We start from the raw sequence: 279 nt of genomic DNA, 5'->3' as shown, positions 1-279 counted from the left end.
CTGGCCGAGTTAATGTCTAAATGAACACGGGGAGGAAATTCCCATAAATCCAATGGGTGACGAGGGGGCTGCTCCGCCCTCCTCAGCCAGTCCTTCGCAGGGTGGGGGGCTGGGGACAGTTGCATTGAGAAGTTTTCCAGGCCCCACCCACGCCTTGGGGGCCAGGGTGTTAGGAGGGCTGCCTTTCCCATCAGCCATGGGATCTCATCCTGAAGGCCTCTCCTCCCCCAGCAGGGAGCCTGGGCCATGTGGCCCTGGGCATGCACTCAAGGCTTGGTT

Source organism: Orcinus orca, chromosome 3 (genome assembly GCF_937001465.1).
Source record: "Orcinus orca chromosome 3, mOrcOrc1.1, whole genome shotgun sequence".
In the NCBI taxonomy this organism is placed as follows: Eukaryota; Metazoa; Chordata; class Mammalia; order Artiodactyla; family Delphinidae; genus Orcinus; species Orcinus orca.
This window is presented reverse-complemented; position numbering follows the sequence as displayed.